Genomic DNA, 22,642 nt, shown 5'->3' on the forward strand with positions numbered 1-22,642 from the left:
AAAACATATTTTATGCAAATGTGTTTGAAAATTATTTGTGTTTTATAGAATCCTTTTGATTGGGTGTAATAGAGTATATGCATCTGCCTAAAGACTTTTCCTTTCTTGTTTCCATTTTATTGGTATCCTCTTCCAGGACTAGTACTTTTGACGAACTTCAAGCTTTTTACTTGTGCTGATCTGTTCAGGTCATAATTAGATCAGAATGTGTCCCTAGCTAGTGGAGCTTGGCATATTAGTTTGACTGGATTATTAAAGACTTGCATAAGTAACTGACTTTCTTGTTGTTTGCTCAGTTTAAACAGTCAGTATAAAGTACTAGTGTGCATTTGTGTAAAGTAAGATGGATTACATTACACAGATGAGATTGCTTTACTTTGACTATTATTGTTTATTTATTTTTCTTTATTGTTTTTTACCGCATGCACACATTTGAGGTGCACTCAGTCAGTAAAGTGGCCATAATTGATGGATATGGAGGTGATCTGTAGATTGTTTCTTTCCTCTGCTGTTGTTTGATCACTGCTAAATAACGGTCTATCTGGTGGGAACATGTCACTTCGAAAAAGAGAGTTTTGGCAAATGTAAAAGAATGGATACTGCTCACTAAAACTAGTTTTACTCACAGTAGTTTTTGCTCTTTTCTCCACTGTTTTTTGGTGACCTTGGAGTTGGTTTATATAAATCTGGGTTGTGGGTGGTGTGATGTCCCCCTACATGGAAGTGGCAGGGGAGCTTGCCCCCAGCAAAACTATTTTGTTATAGTATTTGCTGAATACAGCTTTGGTGAATGGTTATAGATTTGTTTCCTATCACTGAAAGTAATTTTAGTGACTTCACATAAATGCTATCTGGTGTGGCTGCAATATTGTTACGCATTATATTTTATTTGTTGAAATCCGTGTAAACCTAGTATTGCTATGGCTTATACCATGTATGTGGGGGAGTTGCAATAAATAACTATATGGCCATAATTTCTTTTTCTTTCCTTTTTAGATAAGAAACATTTTACAAGTGGTGGTATCCCAGAGATTGCTACTTTGCTACTTTCAGCATGTTACTTGGCACTTTTATAAAGCTAAATATAAATTATAATTAGAACTGCAATGAGAAGTGGTTTGAGTTGAGTGCTGCTTGTTTTTTGTACTTGATTTTGACTGGCATCATAGCTCCACCCTTTTCTAGTTGGCTACACCCCTTCTCGTTGGCCCCACCCATTCAGCTGTATCCTGAAGCCCCCCTTTGATTTGAAGTCACCAGCTGCCATGGAATTCCAACCACTAGAAAATCTTTTCTGCTTACACATATATGATTTCATAGCAGCATTTTTAGACTCCTTCAGTTATTGCTGCATATCATCAGAAAAAAGGCAGCTCCCTGTCTTGTGTGAGTAAATCTTGTCTGGGAGGAAGCTTGTGGTACTTGCCTTTGATCAGATTTAAAAGAACAGAGAAACACTGTTGCCTCGGCCAAAAGAGAGTCACCTCTAGAATCTCTGAGGACTTTTTCTGAATCTTTAAAGGAACCCAGGAGATCAGTGGAAAGTGTGGAAAAGCATGGAGATACAGTCTCATTCTCATTAGTGGGAATAAGAAACCATCTGCCTTCTGGGCCTGTTAGCAAGCAGTCCTGCAACAGAATTTCTTTAACTGCATGATTTTAAAGGAGGGAACCAGATCTATTTGAGGTGTTCCCCACAGATGGATCAATTCCTGGAAGATCCTCAGGTATAGTTTCCATTTGTGAGGGTCTGTACTGGCCCTGCTTGTTTGTTACAATGATTTACCCAGACAGAAGTGAGCTGAGTGCTACCTGCCGGACTACCATAGCAAGTCTGTAAAGGAGGGGATATCTAGAACCTTGCTTGTTTATGCACCACATCACTGTAGTGTTATTAGTAACAACTTGCAGAGGTCCTGGAGACAAAGATGATTTAATGCTTTCAAGTCATTTATTACTCCCATCATCTCTTTGACATTTAAGTGTTTTTGTCTGTCATGTTTTTTCCTACAGAAGATGCACTTTCATGCCTTCTGAAACAGCCCCCTACACAAAGTCTAAAGCATTTGCTATGACAGACAGAAGAGTAGAAGGAAGGGAGAATGGGAGACCTGGATTTTAAGAGAACTGGACCACCCAACACAGAATCTCCCTCATTACACATCTCAGGACAGGGACCTTAAATGATAAAGAATGTTGATGAGTACACTGAGTTTTCCTTGTGTGAAGTCTGGCCAAGAGAATCATAAAGCTCATGGAAGCCATTTATCTCAAAATTATTTTAAATTCCTTGACAGGTTGCAGAGTTTGAGTGCAAACCATTGGGAATATTTTTTGATACATTTCTACTTTTTCCAGAAGAAGAATAGCTTTTTCTAAGGCAGAATCAAGCATACATTCCAGGATAAATAGTCTGTATGAAGTGATGATGAGAGTAGATTTTTTGTAAATTAACTTGGAACTGCAGACAGAGTAGAAAAATTGTTAAACCTTGCTAAGGACTCTTGACAACTGGAAAAGAGTCTGCAAATATAAGACAATCATCTAAACATGGAAAATGAGAATGCCTTGAAGTCTGCAAAAGGCAATTACTGGAGCTAGATACTTTGTAAACACCTTTGACATTGTATATAGTCCAAAGTTCAAGACATATAACTGATAGTGTAAGCTAGATACAGAAAATCTTAAGAAACATCTGAAATGTTTGCCAGTGGGAACCTGATGGTAGGCATCTTTTAAGTCTATCTTTACCATGAAAATTAGAAAAGAGATAATAGGTAACATAAGCTTCAGGACCCAGACAAAAAGATTGGGAAAGGAGAGGTCTAACATTGTCTCCAAGTTCCTTCTTTGCTCATCTATCAGGAAAATACTGTTTCTATGACACCCTGGGATAACATTTGTTCCAGAATTGAAGGAAACAGGGATATTTGCTATAATGGCCAAGGGGGAATCCTTTGAAAAGGAGCTACAGATTCCTATTGTCCACTGTACCCCTGTTAAATAAGTTTCAAAAACAGTTTCTCTGAAGTACTCTGGTGCCATATAGGAGGATACAGACTCACAAAGAGGGATGGGAAATCTCAGTCTTAAAATCTTCTGGTAACTTCTGAGAATGTAACCAAGCAAATCTTGTCATGACTGATCTGGAAGCAGCAGCTCTGGAGACAATGTCAGCAACATCATAAGAATACTTCAGAGTGTTTAATAACACAAAAAGCAGATAAAATAGAGGCATTCAAACAATTCTTCAGCTGAGGAGCAGGGAGGTTAACAGTTAACTTTTTCACATTCTCAAAAGGCAGAAACAGAAACTTTAACATGTGGGCCTGGAATATCAAATGCTGAATGTTAAAGTGGCAGAAGAATATAGTTTTCTCCCAAATTTGTCAAAAGCTTTTCATTCCTTGTCAGAGGAAAGGGATTAAAACTAGTAAACCATTCAGCAGAAACAGTTGTAAATTAAAAAAAAAAATCACTGCAGGGTCTGAGGTAGGTTTAGAAAACCAATACTTTTGGGTTGTGATACTTTGCATACCCTAGCAGACTTTCTAGAAGCAGGAAGGATGACTTTTAAGTCAACTGCAAGCTGTCAGGAAACATCCTCAAATGCAGATAAAACAGGAGGGACAGCTGCAGATTGTGGAAATTCAGCTGTAATAACTTATAACCATAATACTACTGTTGGGAAATAGAAATATTTCTATTGGGAAATAGGAGTGTCATTTGGTTTCTGTGAACAACATTTTTATTGTGGTTAAAGTGTCAGAAAAAGATAGGTATTTTGAAGGAAATTCTGAAGGAACACTCCTGAGAATCAGAATTCTCATTTTGAGAAGGAAACCCTGAAGCAGAACATTCTTCCTTCAATTTCTGCTCTTGTGATTGAAATCTAGTGTCAGAAAGAGAGGGACCTCTTTTTCTTTTCCTGTCAGTTAAGGAATTTGTCAAGCTAAAGCTAGAAATTACTTCCCTAGAAAATTCCAGCAAATATTCCCCATCCATAGAGATTGATACAGAAGAAGCAATGTTTTTATCTTTTCTGTTTTCTTTTTATGGGGAACTCAATGGAAAAAGATCGACTCAAGGTAGGCACACTCTCCTGGGGCTTAGGCTCCTTTTCCTGGCATTTCAGCAGGACTTCACACCCCTTACTCCCAGACCTGCAATACAGCTGCAGAGGTAATAGTCTGTCTTTTTCAACAGAATTTAAAGCAATTTGAAAATCATTTTGAAAGAGCTGGTGTTGATTCTTATACTGCAAATGTCTTGGATGAGTAAGACAGAGATAGCTGAGAAACTTTTATAATTATTTCTGATGCAATTTCAGATTAAGTTCCTAGCTTAATCTTAAAATTTTATAAGCTGTCAGTCAATGGCTGCTTCAATGTGCTTTTGTGGCTCACATCTGATTGCTCTTTTATGAAGGCATCAAATAACAAAAGGTAAACTCCTCAAGTCAGCCAGAGATTTATCTTTTGCAAAAAACGGAATCAAAATTATACCTAGTTCTCTCTATTTATTTTGCCTTTTCTGCACTGTCCATGTTCTCTTACAACTGTTTCTCCCTCTACTATCATCTCTCTTTATACATCTTTTCCATCTTTTCTAAATTCTTCTGTGCTTGAAAACTGCTAGTAACTTAAGCTGTTTCTTAAGGGATTTGAAACATTTCTTAGTGAGATAATACATATATCAGAGCTTTCAAATGAAACTATAACCTAGAACAGCCAATCAACCACGTCCACCTGTACAGTGGTATAGAGGATTGAAGCCCTGAGTACAGCTCAGGTAACACAAGAAAGAAAAGTGGAGCTAGCCTTCCCCTTCACCTTCTTAGCACAAGAGTTCTAGATAAAGCCAGAAATAACAGGGTGGACAGACACATAATAACAAGGACAGCTTTTTTAAATATTACTCTTATAAACTAGAAAAATTGCTAGAAAAACAAGTTTTGTGTTGGATGTATTTTCTGAAGAATATTATACATGAAACTCAAATGTCTGTTCATATATAGTGATTTCAATACTCAGTGGTCTGCTAGAAGACCAAAATATGAGGCATGAATGTCAACATTCTGCAAAAATCTGGAGAGTTTAGTGATAGGGCTTTAATATTTGAGACCAAGGGCAGGGAGACTAGGCATGCCTATCTTTGGGGGGAGAGGAGGGAGGCATGCATTTGATTTCTCTGGTGAACACTACTGAAACAGCTGTGTGGTGCTGGCTGGGGCTGGACAAGTCATCTTCCTGATGTCAGCAGCTTGTAAAATTGAGCAAAGGATTAATGCAGATGCACATTGCATATTCCACACCCAGGGTGTTACTGCATGTTTCAAAATTCATTTTAGACATCAAATAAGTCAATGCACACTTACACCCACTCATCATCTTCTCTCCACTTTTTTTCCCATTCAGTCTCACAACAGTTTCTCTTCCATGCTACCTGCATTTTTTCTCACTTTCCTTCCCTCATACACAACACACTCAAATGCACAGACACAAACATACCCATACCTCAGGCTGTCCTTGGTTTTACAGAAAGGCTCTGATGTTGTCTCTTAGTTTTGCCCACTAACTCATAAATCAAGGATGATTACAGTCAGTCAGTAATGCCATATATCAGAGTTTCTTACTTCTTATTGTTCAAAACAATCCTTCATGATGTATCATAGGGTATGGCTAGTGCCAATTTTCAGTCTTGGGTTGCCTGTTGTTCTATTAACATTTTAAACAAATTAGAGAAATATTTAAATGCTGTCCTGTCTCCCATCAGTCACACACACACACACACACACACACACACACACACACACACACACACACACACACACACACACACACACACACACACACTCCTTACATATTATGATAATACTCTACATGATTGCAATCATAAACATGCTTACCTATTCATTAACACATGAATGCTTGAGGGCACAATCACCAAGGCAGACAGACACACACACGCACACATACACACACACACACACACACACACACACACACACACACACACACACACACACACACACACACACACACACACACACTCCTTACATGCTATAACAATACTCTTCCTGATTTCATTCATAGACATGCTTGCCTATTCACTAACACATGAGTGCTGGAGGGTGCAGTCACCAAGGAAGACACACACACATACACACACACACACATATATATATATATATATATATATATATATATATATATATATACATATACAGCAGACTGAAAACATTCATTCCCATGCAGACATGCACACACTACTATGCACATATACACACTCACACACCCTTCACTGCTACCTCTCTGCTAAACTCCCTTATACTTACATATAACAAGTTATCTCCCATTGGGAGTGAGGTGGAAAAGTGTCAGTTTGGCCATGCTAGTTAACACAGCTGGCTGTGCTAATTAACATTGCTTCAGTGCGTAAATCCTTCTACCCCAGAATGACTCGTTAATATTTATCATGACAGTGGAGACGGCCCATCACTGTGATTCTACAGTCTATGTATTATCACTTTGGTGGTCCTGTCTATGAATCGGAAAGGGTATCTGCCAGTGTTTTTTTACTCATGTTAGGGCTTGCCACTTGCGGTAGCTCTGAGTCCCAGCCTATAATTGGATAATTTTTTTTAATATGGACAACAGTATGCAAATATGCAGGTACGTATATATTACCCTGTTATTTCTATACCAAGTTAATGTTTGTTGTTATAGTAATGATTTTTCTGAACAGTTAGAAACATGCTCAAGCTGACAGAATTATGATGGCTTAATACAAACAAACTGTATGCCTAAATTAATTATACAGGTTCCTACATATGAATAATATTAAAGCTTTCATGTGTTGTACAAACTTGTCCACATGTAAAGAGAGGCTGTTTATCCCTGCTGCCTGTAGCACATGTTCAAGTGGATGAATTTGGTGTTGGGGCAAAAGTTGGGAGGTGCAGACAGTGTCCATTGGCCAGGCCGCAACCCTTAGCCTGACTATATCAAGTGCTGCTGTGTAATCTAAATGTCCATCTTAAGAGTGAAATTCCCTTTTCTCTAGGATTTATAGGTTTATGTGCCAGATTTCTGACTTTTTAGAACAGAAATACAAGAACTGAGATTTAACATGATCTAGATGTTCTTAACATTGTATTGCAATAAGATATAGCTAATTGCTTTAGCACTTATGTGCTTGCATTTACAATTTTAAATATTCCCAGGACATCATACTTTGGAATTATTCATTGACCAGCAAACTCATGGCCTTCCCAATGCATTGAACTTAATGGTCTATCCCAAAAAGGATGCAAACCTTGAATTGTGATGGCCTGCTTAATGTTTCAAGCAATAGTCACATTCCAAGAAGGTGTCCAAAGAAATTAAAGAATTAGAACAGTTATCGTGCATATACTGGCTTTGGTATATAATGTAGGCTATAGCATGACTGTGAACAATATACATAAACATATTACTTTCTTCACTAGAACTTGTCATCCAAGCTTTTAATGCTAAGCAGCAAATTTGAACTCTTTCTATTAGCTAACTCTTTTGCAGTTAAATAACATATAGTGGCATGTTTGAAACGATGCTTGGTAATGATCTCTGGTTAAGTATACAGGATATAAGGCAATACGTTTTGAACAGATTAGAAACAATGCAATTAACAATCAGACAAAATGTACTAAAACTTATAGAGCACATGATCTTTTTAACAACACAAGCTGTTCATGGAAAAGGCTACTTACCAAACATCTATAAAATAATTAAAAAATTAAGCTGCACCATAAGGAAAATGTCTGTTACTACTATAAAACAATCAATAATCAAATGCCAAAATGACAGCGATAAAAAAACGAATACTTCTCTCCTCAAAGTAAACATCTCTTTCATTCCAATGGAAAGTTTTCACATGGAAATGTATTCATAGGTCCTTTATACCACCACATAAAATGGAAATAATGTTTAAAGAAAATGTAGGATGCTGGAGATGCAAAAGGAACTTGAGAACAGACATGTTGCACATAATTTATGATTGTCATTTGCTTAAACCACTTTGAAATAAAGTTAATTTCTTGCAAATAGTTTTTAATGATAATTTTCAATTGTCTAAATCTTTGATTTTGTTTAATGCGCCCATACTCCAATGTGTTGCTAGAACAAAGTTTTCACTCCTATGGATACTATTAGCTATAGCATGTAACAGCATTACTGTAAAATAGAAAAATGAGACTTCACCCACATTTAAAGAATACAAAAAACACCGTTCTGAATGTCTCAATGAATGGAAATGCAAACCATTAGAATAAGAACAGAAAGAATCACATCCTATTACAACTCATGACAGGCAGTGATCGAAATACTTGAGAGAGATGACTGCAACACTACATAAAATGAACTTAGAACTGAAAAATGTATATTGTCTTCAAAAATGTAGACAATTTTGTAAATAGTTTGTTGTGATGTTATAGTTGTTGATTTTATGTTGTTGTTAACCTTTGTAAATTGTGTTATATACCACAAAGTTATGAAAAATATATTCATTTGAAAAATTCAGTAAAAATATTATATGTTCTATGCATTAATACAAAGATTACAGTACATATTTAGGGGGCATTCAGAGCCAGTTAGCACACAGTATTATGCAAAAGTAGTTCTGAGTGACAACACACAAAAAGTGAGTGATTCAGAGAAACAATTAGTGGGACTGCTCTGCTGTAGGAATAATGAGGTGTTTATGGGATGCAAATGATTACATCATAACAAGCAAATTGGTGCTATCAAGCAAATGAGGCTAGCAGTTATACAAATGATGAAATCAAATGTAGTAAAATGATTCAAAAACGTATAAAGTTAGCATGAAGAGTGATGGTGCTCATCTGTCTATGTCAGGATTTCTCTGAGAACACAAATTCCATTAACATTATTTTGCAAGGAATAGCAGCAGCCTTAGCTGTGCAGTATGCGTTAGTGGGTGCACTTAGAGACAGTGCCCACAGGGTTGCATGCTGTCACCCTTCACATCACATATGGATCCATCAATAGCTAACATACCATCAAGTCTACAGCCAGCTGCTACTATGTGAACACACCCTGCAGAAGTTAGTAGACACATACTGTCAACATGTGGAATCAAGGCAGAAGTTTGGAATGCCTATCTCATTGGACAGAAAGGTTTGTCTAGCATTCTTCTCTAGGAACATTTCCACTCTAGCAGGGGACATAATAGGAGTTTTGCAGGCATCGGTTTTGTAGATCTTACAGCAGTTATTTGAAATGAAACTACAGATGTAGTGAAGGTTAAATGCTTTCAGTGGATAGAACAGGAGAACACCACTATTATTCAGGCATTGTACAGCACAGCCCATTTTCCTTGAATCCAAAGCGTCATTGATCTCACTCACTTTGTCACGAAGGCCCCACCTGCTGCACATGGCATCTGGAATATCATCTGGAAGGATTTACACTTCATCAACTGCCAAATGGTGTGAAATGCAGAGGGTATTACACACAGTGTCTGTATAGCATCTGGGCTGAACCTTTGATTTCCACTTCTGTCAAACATGCAATATCTGCAACCACTTTCTGCAATATAACTTCCACAGGACCATCATATTGGTAAGCACATACACTACCAGCTTCACAGGCCAGGATATACTTTTACTAATGAAAGATGTTATATAATTTATATAAATACAACAAAAGTACTGAATTTCAATGAACTATAAAATAGAAATGCTTTTTCATTAGAATGAAACTGTTTTTTTTTTCTACACCTAAGTTTGTGACTAGAAAGGATGTATGTTTAAAAACCATGATTGAACAGATTAAATCAGCTATAAAAGACCACTCTGATTCTAGCTGTAATTATTATAAGTATATTCTGGAAAGTAAGTGTGTCCAGATTAAGTACATCTTAATTCAGCCAAAATTTAAATGTAATTGTAAAACAAAAGGGATAGTTTATGCTGCCATATGCCAAAACTGTCAAAGTTTTTATATTGTGAGGACATCTAGATGCTTCCAGGATAGAATATATGAACACCTTTATCATGTTACTAGATGTAATACTAATAATGTTTTAGCAAAGATTATTGGTGAGTTTTCAGATCATAAGTTTTCATTTTTTGGCATTGAAAAAATAGCTATAATCACTAGATGGGGTGCTTTTGATGTATGTTTGGAATACCAGGAACTGTGGTTGCAGTTAAAAACTAATGCCATGCAAACACCCACCTTAAATGGTATGCTATCTATTAACTGTATTTTAAAACTTAAAACTTTGGGCTTTTTTTGAATGGTAAATACTAACTGTATGAGTAGGTGAGATAGGTTAATGGTGATATTTTGTGATTGGTTGACTGTAGTGATGATATTGTAATGTGAATTTTATGAGTCATCCCAGTAACATAATTGCCTCCAAGGTTATGGGACATGAAATAAGGGCTGATTGGTTAGAATGGGTCATGGGATGAAGAAAAGTGTTTTAAATGGTGCACAAATAATATGGGGTTATTCTGATGAAGGCTCTGATATAAGAAGGATGAAAGCTCTTAATAAAGATAATGCTGACCTGTGCTCACTGTGTGTTGCTGGTGTATGAATTTCTAGTTTCATTGTGCGTTTGCAGAGGTTTTCTGCTAATATAACCTGGAATAAGGTAACCAAGGACAAAGCGGAGACAAGAAGGCAAGGCAAGATTGTCAAAATAACAGAATAAGCCATGGACTAAATCTGTTAAGGATGGTATTCTGAACTTCACTTTGAGATTTTTCTGCTCCTCATAAAAATGAGAAGGCCATCTGAACATTCGAAATGGAAAAAGGAATGTATGAAAACAGATATTGAACCACTGTAATTTGTTACTCATTTAATCCTAGCTGGCTTAATCTGCTACAAGTCAGTTTGATTGATTTTATTCTTGAGCAATATAGGGTTGTAAAAGTTCCATGTTTTTTTTACTGATCCAACTTAATTCATCTCATACTAAATCATATTTAACTTATAATGCTGTCTCTTTCCTGATGTATGGAACTGTAAAGGACTGAACTAAATGATATTGTGATATATTTCCTGAAGTGCATAAAAATAAGATTGAACTGAGGACATTGATTAGTAATTAGTGTTACTGTTATATGTCATGAAATCATGGCTAATAACTGCCATCTGAAACCCACAGACCATGGCAGACAAAACATTCAACACCACGCATCAGAGACACAAAATGTTGTTCAACATTTGTTCAGCTCCTGAAGGCATACTTCCACTGCTTAGATACACATGGTAGCATACTGTAGTATGCATTTCACACCTGCATTCATGTATTCATGTTGTGTATCCATGTTCCGCAATATGGTACTATAAAAGCAGATACAACTTTGAATACAACCTAAAAGAAATTCTGTGGCAGTGGGGGAGGAGTCAGGTACAGACTTTTCAGAGGAACCAGCTGCAGTAGCACTCTATGCAAGGCCAATGTGAGAGAAATAACTTGCAGCATTGGCACAGAGAAGGTATAAGGTCCACAAATATAGACTGAAAAAAGAGACAAATACATTATTACACCCAGACTTTGCACTTCAGTCAAGGATTTCATCCTTCATTGTTCAAGTACAGCTTCAATGTTGTGAACATTGGGTGGGTATAGTATTGGTAACTGGAGTGTCATGGCTGGATGCATTTTGCAAGAAGGATGGTGCAACATTTCTGCATCATGTATAGGCATCCTGCTGTACCTTCCTGTATTAGGAGCCAATAAATGTTTGGCATCACTGACACTCAGAACAGTCATAGCTATGCACAGCACAAGGCCAACATGGGATACGGATGGTGTGGAACTCCTGGAAACAGACTGGTCCAGTGAGATACCCCTGTGAAGGAGTCATACCTCTCAAGTGTCCAGATTTTTGCCTCATATTTTTGGTATTTCTGACAAAATTGTATGTTTTTCTGCCAAATCATTGAAGACTGAAGTCTACTAATTAATAACAGACATTTGAATTTCAGACTTTATACCCTTCAGAAAAGGCATGTGCAAAAAAAAAAAAAAAAAAAAAAAAAAAACAGTTTCTAGCAGCTATTTAAAATCTGCCCCATGTCTTTGGGCCTTTATCACCCCATTATTTTTTGCATTTGCTTTCGGTACTTATGTATTATCGCAACCAGATTTTCGCGGTTGCGAATTTAGTCCCATGTCTGAGACAGCAGGTCTATTAAGCTGGAAAAGGGAGTGTAAGCAAGTAAGTTAAATTGTGGCACACATGGTTTTGAGGCAGGGAGAGGACTAACTGCCAAATGTTGGAGTCCTGACTGGCATGTCTCAGTTTGCCAGTGAACTACATACTGCTGCATGCAGTGCATGGTAGATCCTGCCTTCCTGATTACAAGCGCAATATAGGCTAAGTTAATCGGGAATATAACATCCTTATGTTCATCGCCAGTACTCAGATTTTATTTTCGTCATCTGAAAGATTTTGACTGGCTATCTCTATGTTTTTGTCCCCTGTAGCAAACGTGCAGGTTGTAAGATTTTACTTTTTCTGAAACAGTCTTTCGCGCTTCTGCATTTTCACATGAAAATTTCACATTCCCTGCTTTCTGTGATGTGTGTGTTTAATAATAACTGAATCACGTCTGTAGGTGTTACCTTTCTCCCCCTTTTTGAATGGTGTGTGAACTGTCAGTTGCTTTTTACCCCTTTTGGGCTGCTAGTTCTGGGAAAGGGAATATATGCTGCAGACGCAACTCTGCTCTGTTGCGTGCATACATAACAGGACTTGGAAAAGCACTAAGACTGACATGATGTCGGGAAACGGCATAGGTTCAAACAAGCAGTCATTTTTGTAGTACTACACTACTCCTACTTCAACAGAGTGTTTTTTTTTACAGATAACATTCCCTGTGTGATTCTGCATACATTTCTGGTTACAGTCACACACCAGGAAGCAAGCCGTATTATTGCAAAAATCTGGCTGCGATAATACGTAAGTACCTTGCTTTCTTGTGTTAAAAGGTTGTGCAGTATGAATGGAAGTACATGAGTGCTGGCCAAGACCATGAGACTGGCAAAGTGTGGCAGCTTCTACAGACAAGGATGACAATGGTGTAGGTTCCAGAACAGTGTTTACAGATTATGTAAGCCTGGCCTGAGAGGGGGAATATCTGAGCCTTTGCATGGCCATGGTAGGCATTTGTCAGAATCCTCATGGATGCACCAGTGAATGACTTGAGGGCTATAAATGACTTCATCAAGTATATTTGCTCTAGATCCCTACACCCCATGTCCACTCTGCAGTGGTTGATTACACCCATGCAGGATATGTAGCCTACTCTCCATCTGTACCATGGTGTGTGTAGCATCCATCTGTGCCTTGTTCTTTGACTTCCACATTCTCTGATTGAGCTAGGTGTAATCACTGGCTCAGGGAAAGATCTATTCTTGGAGGTAGCAACCACCAACATGACCCTCTCCTATAATGGGTAGTGTTGTCCATCTATGGCAGTGTTGTTGATGGATTCTATCTGTGATGCTGACATCTGTGTAGCTTGAGTAGGACTTGTTAGAGTGTGCTCAACAATATACTAAGGTTGAAAGTAATTTTGCTGCAATTATGCAACATAAATAATGTATAAGATAAAGCTTGCTTAAATGTAGAAATAGAGTTTAGTAATATGTAATCAGCATCCATACTAAATTACCATGGCTTGGAAAAGGAATCTGCTGAATGGACATTTTTCCCTTACAGACTTAAAAACAGGATGTATGCAAGAGCAAAAAAATGCAAAATCTGCTTTTAAAGCATGGGCAATGACACTGTGGCAATGTGTTTCCTCAAAAATATGTTTTTCTGCATGGAAAACAGGATATGGCACAAGAACAGATGTTCTTATACAAAGATCTAAATAAAATACAGGATGTTCACACTGTCAGAACAATGTGTTTCTTCGAAAATATGTTTTTCTACATGGACAACAGGACATGCTTATCAGCATTGGCACAATAACATATGTTCTTATACACAGATCCAAATAGAATACAGAACAATGTGTTTCCTCAAAAATATATTTTTTTGCATGAACAACAGGACACTGTTACAGGATATTCACACTGTTGAAAAGCTGGTCTCTTACAAGACATTGTTAAACAAGGAAGCTTAGTATTGTTTCTACAGGATAAGCAATTCTCCAAAATAGAATACAAAGAGGACTAAAACTGTATATAAAGAGCTGTATAAATCCAGTTATGTTAGAGGTATGGTAGGGACTCATTTGTCCTAAGGTAAATGTTATATCTCTCACATCATCTGTACTATATGAGAAGTAAAGTTGGAACAGTACTTTAAACTGCAACGTTGTTCCGTTTGGTTTATTATAAAAAGTTATTTGTTACTGCTCTCTAAAGTTGATGCTGCAAAGTATATTCTCTCATCAGTGTATATTCTGCAAGTTTCTGTATGCAACAGACTGTGAATGCAAATATAACCAGACTTTGAATTTTAGCAAAATCCAGCCAGCAAGATTGAGTGTCTTAAGAACACTTCAAATCCATCACACCAAGCAGTAACCAGTTCCATGTAATTTTTTCAGGGCAAGCTAGCCTGCATTTGAACCTACAATCTGCATTCAAACACAGGAGGAGTGATGGTAAGCCCTGCAGAGGGTCACTTCAGTTAAATTGCAGTAACTAACATTTGTACGTATGTGTAAATCCTAAACAGAAGTATTCCAGTTTATGCAGCTTGCAGTAGTACAGTTTTTTAGACGTCTACATCCGGAGTGAGACTGAAGTTCCAGTCGCAGTGCCATAACTTCGCTAAGAAAAGGGGAATATCCACTAGCACAGCAGTCCGCTGCCTGTTGTGCTTTCCCAGCTTCTCGAGTGACTTTGAAAAATTTTCAGCCATCTGCAACAACAGCCTGATCACCTGTTTTCTTGCTCACTGGTAAGACTTTTTTTCTACGTCACATTTTTTTTTTTTAGTATGGATGCTATCAGGCAGAATTCTAGCAAATGTAAGCCAAGTTTTACTCTTAATGTAGCAGAACAACCAGATAAAATATGGAGTAAATTGCAATGTTGATATACACAACACATTAGTAAGTGTAAAACCTTGTTAGGGCAAGTTGACATACCAACATTACGTAAGTGGATTGTAACATTTGATTGGTATTTGCAACAAAAAAATGAAGTATATCATAGTAAATGTTTATTGTGTGATTCAAAGGAAACTGCATTTTGTGTAATATGCCATAAACAAGTCTTGCACGATATTGCTAAAAAACTTGACTGTGCAGACAGATCTGTTCATTATAAAGAATTAATTAAGGATACACAGTTTTCATTATATCCAGATGTAAAGCAGTTATGTCCTGTCAGTACATTAATTTCTGAATTACAACAGCAATCAAATCTGTTATTGACAGAGTCCCCTGTAGATCTTGTAACTCCCTTTAAAAATTATGTACAAGGCATTTTACAAATGGAAAAGCCACTGACTATAGCAGACTTACATAAATTCATGGGAATCATGAATTACAATAGGGAATTTATAGAGGATTATGCAGCCGTGGCTGCTCCCTATACAAAATGTTACATGAACAAAAGAACTCCACCATTTTAGAGTGGGGATCTCATGAAGAGGAGGCATTTTCACAGATAAAAATAAAACTAGCACAAGCTACAGAACTAATAGCGCCCACTCCAAGGTTACCATCTGTGTTACAAGCAGCAGCAGGAAAAAAAACACTGTCTGTGGTACTACTACAGGAATGGCCACATGGTAGTGACAACAGAATGGAAAAAACATTACGCCCAGTCACTTTCTTTAGCAGAAAGATGACTCCAGTGGAATTGGGCTACCATCCATGTATACAGCAGTTATTAGCCATTTACTGGGGTATTAAACAAACTGAATATTTGACCGTATTTTCCAGCATTATAGTACAAACACCACATCAAGCTGTAAAAGCTTTGATAGACAGTTTTGAAATGAATAAAATTACAGATGGTATTAGTCAGGCAGTCTTTGCAAAATGGATGGCACTTTTTGGAATGAAAACTGTTACTATACAGACAGGGGATAAATACCATTTGTCAAACCATATGGGATATGAAGGAAAACAGCATAACTGTTTAGAAAAGATAATGTCACCTGAGGTGCAATTTTTAGCATCTGATTTTGATCACTTTAAGCCATCCATCTTTGTGGATGGAGCACGATATTGGGACCAAGGCAGATACTGGACAGGATTTGACATAGTTCCAGAGAATCCACAACTGGGTTCTCCTGAACTAATCAAGTTATCAGGGCATATGTCAGCTCAAAGAGCTGAACTGGAGGCCGTATTGTATGTGCTAAAGTATTACAATCCTAGTAACATTTTTTCAGATAGTGCTTATGTAGTAAATTCTTTAAGACTACATATGGAAACCTGGGTAAGACGAGGATTTGTGGATAGTGTAGGTAAACCATTATGGCATGCTGAAGTATTAAAAGACATATATAAAGTTATAACAATGTCAAAACAACAAGGACAGTATAGCATCTTAAAAGTAAAAGCACATCAAAAGCCGACCAGTGAAACTTACAGATTAAATGTGTTAGCTGATACCTTGGCCAAACAAGCAGCACAAAATGGAAAAGAACTTCCAGAATATGAGTATGCCAATGTAGAAGTTAGTGTCTTAAAAGAGCTAGATAAAGAGTCAATAGAGAAAGACCTTGTAAATATACAAAAACAACAGGGCTTAAAAGAAGAAACTGATCAGTGCAGATTGGCAGGTATACCACCAAAGGAGTACTATGCATACACGACCTCCAAAGGGTTACAGTTGCCATATGTACCATTTCAGTTGGCATGCCAGTTGGTCAAGTTAAATCACCAAATACTGGGCCATATAGGAACTGATAGGTTATGGGCAGTTGTAAAAGAAAAGTATTGGAACCCAAATTTAAAAAAGGTCTGCAAACTGATTATAGAAGAATGTTTAATCTGTCTGCAGGTAAATGCTAAAAGCAAAAGGCCTCAGTTACATCGAGTACAGCCAGCGGATGGGCCATGGTATGCAGTTGAAATAGATTATGCAGGTCCATTACCAACAACAAAGGGAGGTTACAGATATCTACTAGTAGTAGTGGACGTCTTTTCAAAATGGGTAGAAGCAATTCCTACCAAAACCATGACAGCAAAGGCAACAGCAGAAGCCTTATGGAAAAATATTTTCTGTCATTGGGGATGGCCACGGGTCATAGAGTCAGACAATGGCCCACAGTTTGTTAGTGATCTCATTAAACAAATGTGTAATTTGTTAGGCATACAGCAAAGGTTTCATGTACCATACCATCCACAATCTAATGGCATTGTAGAACGTATGAATCGGACGTTAAAAGAACGTCTAAAAAGGCATGCTTGGAAAAGGGCAATACATGGGTACATCATCTGCCTGGTATTTTAATGGGTATTCGAGCAACACCAAACAGCAAAACAGGTATTTCCCCATATGAAATAATGACAGGCCACAAAATGCCCATACAATTACCATTTGATCCAGATTTACCTAATGGTAGGCCCATGCTAGAAATTAGCAAACATCAGGAATGGCTAAAACAACTTACTAGTATATGTGACTATAATGCAAGGGAGCAAGCGTTCCATCTATGGAAAAAGCTGCCAATAATACCAGCTGAAGAAAACCTTCCCTGTGGAACCAAAGTATTGGTAAAAACATTCCAAATGGAAGGACCATGGGCTAGCAATTGGCAACGCCCTTTTGAAGTAGTGGAACAAATTGGACCATTAGTGTACAAAATCAAAGGAAAAAAGAAAAACAGAACAATGTTGGTACATAAAGATAAACTAAGAATGATAAAAAATAGTGAACAATGTAAATCTGATTAAATGTATTCTTTTGTAGGTTTCCAACAGAGAAAACCCTAATGAAATTGACATGGTTTAAAGTGCATCCTTTTGGAAATCCAGTTTCGGATGACCAAAGGCAAAATGATTCAACAATGGAATTTCTAATTAAAGGATGTTTTTTTAAATTGATAATAGTTATCATATTAACTATTATTGTATTGCTTAGTATTAAATTATACTTACAACCTGTTAATCAAACTGTAAAGTTACATAAGAGAGAGAGTAAAGAAATGTGGAAAAATGAACAAGACTGGTCACCATCTTTTAACACTTTTTTAGCAAGACAATGCTGGTATGCAAAAAGCATGAATGTTTCTAATTGTTGGGTATGTAGTTTAATACCAAAAATAACAGGGGTAATGCCTCTAATGCCTATTCCACTAACTTCTCTTAGTAGTTGGAGAGTATTAATAAATGAAACAGGAGATCAAGTTATAAATGTACAATTACGTAAAGCAAGAGTACAGTTATCTGCTATAGTGCAGGGGATCACATGTTTTCAACAAAATGGAACTGCTCCAGTGGGTAATAGCAATTGTATTCAAACAATTGAAATGATAAATTTTCACAACCACATACCAGTACGTGGAGTATTTTCTCATGGTTTTCCTATTTTAATACCAATTAAGGGTCAGTTAATATTAAGTGACACAGCAGTATTTCATTTTTCACAAAATGACAAAAATGACTGTAAAACTAATATTACATGTTGGAGAAGTAAAACAGATAAAAAAATTACAGTTGTACATGATAAAACTCCTACTATGGGGCAAGTAAATGGCAGTCTGGTAAATAGCAGTGTTGCTCTATCAGATGGGTTATATTACATCTGTGGTAAATATGCTTATAAATGGTTACCAAAGGGATGGGATGGCACCTGTTATATAGGATTAGTGGTACCAGCAATGCATCATGTAAAAGAGTTACCAAAAGGAAACATTAGGAATACAAAAAAGAAAAGGGATATATTACCTGTAATTGAAAGTCCAGAAAATCCAGTAGACACCTTAGATACATCACGTATATATCATCAAAATCTTGATTATATTAAATTAAAAGATATGGATTTAGGAGATGATGTAATCTCTGGAGCAGGTATTTTCCCTTGGTATGGGCTGCAAAAGCCATCTGGGAACTGAGAAAACTATCTAAACTAGTTGAGGTATTGGCAAATGCCACTTTCAATGCAGTCCTTGACATTACTGTTGAAATGACAGCAATACGAACTATGGTTTTGCAAAATCGAATGGCATTACATTACATATTAGCATCACAAGGGGGTACATGTGCTTTAATAGGAGAACAATGTTGTACATTTATTCCAGACAAAACAGAATCTGTAAAAGCACATTTAGAAGTGATTGCACAAGTGTCTCAACACACTAGAAAAAACTGGAATGATGACTGGAGTGAATGGTTTAGTAATCTATTTACAGGATGGACAGGAAAAATCACTGTATTTTTAATTTCTTTTATTGTTATTGTAATGCTTGGTTGCATATTATTTACATGTATTAAAGTCTGCTTAGCAAACGCTAGTCAAGTTACTGTTGTTAATTGTCATAATGAAAAAGTATTACCAAATAATGCTGAATTTATTTCTCTAGTTTAAAATAAAAAAGACGAAATTGTTAGAGTGTGCTCAACAATATACTAAGGTTGAAAGTAATTTTGCTGCAATTATGCAACATAAATAAGGTATAAGATAAAGCTTGCTTAAATGTAGAAATAGAGTTTAGTAATATGTAATCAGCATCCATACTAAATTACCATGGCTTGGAAAAGGAATCTGCTGAATAGACATTTTTCCCTTACAAACTTAAAAACAGGATGTATGCAAGAGCAAAAATACAAAATCTGCTTTTAAAGAATGGACATTTTTCCCTTACAGACTTAAAAACAGGATGTATGCAAGAGCAAAAAATGCAAAAGCTGCTTTTAAAGAATGGACAATGACACTGTGGCAATGTGTTTCCTCAAAAATATGTTTTTCTGCATGGAAAACAGGATATGACACAAGAACAGATGTTCTCATACAAAGATCTAAATAAAATACAGGATGTTCACACTGTCAGAACAATGTGTTTCTTCAAAAAAATGTTTTTCTACATGGACAACAGGACATGCTTATCAGCATTGGCACAAGAACATATGTTCTTATACACAGATCCAAACAGAATACAGAACAATGTGTTTCCTCAAAAATATGTTTTTTTGCATGAACAACAGGGCACTGTTACAGGATATTCACACTGTCAGAAAAGCTGGTCTCTTACAAGACATTGTTAAACAAGGAAGCTTAGTATTGTTTCTACAGGATAAGCAATTCTCCAAAATAGAATACCAAGAGGACTAAAACTGTATATAAAGAGCTGTATAAATCCAGTTATGTTAGAGGTATGGTAGGGACTCATTTGTCCTAAGGTAAATGTTATATCTCTCACATCATCTGAACTATATGAGAAGTAAAGTTTGAACAGTACTTTAAACTGCAACGTTGTTCCGTTTGGTTTATTATAAAAAGTTATTTGTTACTGCTCTCTAAAGTTGATGCTGCAAAGTATATTCTCTCATCAGTGTATATTCTGCAAGTTTCTGTATGCAACAGACTGTGAATGCAAATATAACCAGACTTTGAATTTTAGCATAATCCAGCCAGCAAGACTGAGTGTCTTAAGAACACTTCAAATCCATCACACCAAGCAGTAAGCAGCTCCATGTAATTTTTTCAGTGGCAAACTAGCCTGCATTTGAACCTACAATCTGCATTCCAACACAGGAGGAGTGATGGTAAGCCCTGCAGAGGGTCACTTCAGTTAAATTGCAGTAACTAACATTTGTACGTATGTGTAAATCCTAAACAGAAGTATTCCAGTTTATGCAGCTTGCAGTAGTATAGTTTTTTAGACGTCTACATCCGGAGTGAGACTGAAGTTCCAGTCGCAGTGCCATAACCGCTAAGAAAAGGGGAATATCCACTAGCACAGCAGTCCGCTGCCTGTTGTGCTTTCCCAGCTTCTCGAGTGACTTTGAAAAATTTTCAGCCATCTGCAACAACAGCCTGATCACCTGTTTTCTTGCTCACTGGTAAGACTTTTTTCTACGTCACATTTTTTTTTTTTAGTATGGATGCTATCAGGCAGAATTCTAGCAAATGTAAGCCAAGTTTTACTCTTAATGTAGCAGAACAACCAGATAAAATATGGAGTAAATTGCAATGTTGATATACACAACACATTAGTAAGTGTAAAACCTTGTTAGGGCAAGTTGACATACCAACATTACGTAAGTGGATTGTAACATTTGATTAGTATTTGCAACAAAAAACATGAAGTATATCATAGTAAATGTTTATTGTGTGATTCAAAGGAAACTGCATTTTGTGTAATATGCCATAAACAAGTCTTGCACGATATTGCTAAAAAACTTGACTGTGCAGACAGATCTGTTCATTATAAAGAATTAATTAAGGATACACAGTTTTCATTATATCCAGATGTAAAGCAGTTATGTCCTGTCAGTACATTAATTTCTGAATTACAACAGCAATCAAATCTGTTATTGACAGAGTCCCCTGTAGATCTTGTAACTCCCTTTAAAAATTATGTACAAGGCATTTTACAAATGGAAAAGCCACTGACTATAGCAGACTTACATAAATTCATGGGAATCATGAATTACAATAGGGAATTTATAGAGGATTATGCAGCCGTGGCTGCTCCCCTATACAAAATGTTACATGAACAAAAGAACTCCACCTTTTTAGAGTGGGGATCTCATGAAGAGGAGGCATTTTCACAGATAAAAATAAAACTAGCACAGGCTACAGAACTAATAGCGCCCACTCCAAGGTTACCATTTGTGTTACAAGCAGCAGCAGGAAAAAAAACACTGTCTGTGGTACTACTACAGGAATGGCCACATGGTAGTGACAACAGAATGGAAAAAACATTACGCCCAGTCACTTTCTTTAGCAGAAAGATGACTCCAGTGGAATTGGGCTACCATCCATGTATACAGCAGTTATTAGCCATTTACTGGGGTATTAAACAAACTGAATATTTGACCGTATTTTCCAGCATTATAGTACAAACACCACATCAAGCTGTAAAAGCTTTGATAGACAGTTTTGAAATGAATAAAATTACAGATGGTATTAGTCAGGCAGTCTTTGCAAAATGGATGGCACTTTTGGAATGAAAACTGTTACTATACAGACAGGGATAAATACCATTTGTCAAACCATATGGGATATGAAGGAAAACAGCATAACTGTTTAGAAAAGATAATGTCACCTGAGGTGCAATTTTTAGCATCTGATTTTGATCACTTTAAGCCATCCATCTTTGTGGATGGAGCACGATATTGGGACCAAGGCAGATACTGGACAGGATTTGCCATAGTTCCAGAGAATCCACAACTGGGTTCTCCTGAACTAATCAAGTTATCAGGGCATATGTCAGCTCAAAGAGCTGAACTGGAGGCAGTATTGTATGTGCTAAAGTATTACAATCCTAGTAACATTTTTTCAGATAGTGCTTATGTAGTAAATTCTTTAAGACTACATATGGAAACCTGGGTAAGACGAGGATTTGTGGATAGTGTAGGTAAACCATTATGGCATGCTGAAGTATTAAAAGACATATATAAAGTTATAACAATGTCAAAACAACAAGGACAGTATAGCATCTTAAAAGTAAAAGCACATCAAAAGCCGACCA

Source organism: Protopterus annectens, chromosome 17.part0 (genome assembly GCF_019279795.1).
Source record: "Protopterus annectens isolate FY-2018-M chromosome 17.part0, PAN1.0, whole genome shotgun sequence".
Taxonomy (NCBI): domain Eukaryota; kingdom Metazoa; phylum Chordata; order Ceratodontiformes; family Protopteridae; genus Protopterus; species Protopterus annectens.